Raw genomic sequence first — 672 nt, forward strand, 5'->3', positions numbered from 1 at the left:
TAGAAGATGGTGGTCCTGGAAGAGAATCTGTGCAGCATAAGAATCAGTTCTAGTTCTGCTAAGTGATTCTGTTAATTATATTTCATTTTAACACAGAGAGAAATATGAAAACAAATGTGTATTTTAAAACTTAGCTAGGTTCTGAGTACACTTAATTTCAACATACCTTGGAAGCTACAGGTCAGAATTTGTCCTAAGAAATGGAGATTCAAATTTTATCCAGCAAAACTTTAGAGCTTCTCATTTACTCCCCAGAGTGAATCCTCTCTTGTGAAATACATTCTTCAGGGCTGATTTCACATCCTTATTCCTCAGACTATAGATCAGTGGGTTCAGCACAGGAGTGACAAGATTATTCAATATCTGAATTAAAGTTCCAAGCAAGGCACTAGGATTAGACTGTAGATAGATGATGATTATTGGTCCATAAGCACAAAGAATTGCAGTGATGTGTGCACTGCAAGTAGAAAATGCTTTTTGTCTGCCTTCTGATGAGCGAATTTTTGATATGGAGATCCCAATGCGAGTGTAGGAAACAATGATGAACAAAAAGCAAATGAGAGACAAAAGACCAACATTTGTAAAACTTACCTTCTGGGCTAGGGATGTATCTTCACAGGCTAGAGGTAAGACTGCAGGTATGTCACAGCAGTAATAGTCCACCTCGTTAGA

General features: G+C 37.6%; 1 pseudogene; it reads right to left on the bottom strand.

Annotated features, from left to right (window-relative positions):
• Positions 1-240: 240 nt before the first annotated feature.
• Positions 241-672, bottom strand: part of LOC105308682 — a 12,623-nt pseudogene continuing 12,191 nt past the window's right edge.

Source organism: Pteropus vampyrus, unplaced genomic scaffold (genome assembly GCF_000151845.1).
Source record: "Pteropus vampyrus isolate Shadow unplaced genomic scaffold, Pvam_2.0 Scaffold613, whole genome shotgun sequence".
Taxonomy (NCBI): Eukaryota; Metazoa; Chordata; class Mammalia; order Chiroptera; family Pteropodidae; genus Pteropus; species Pteropus vampyrus.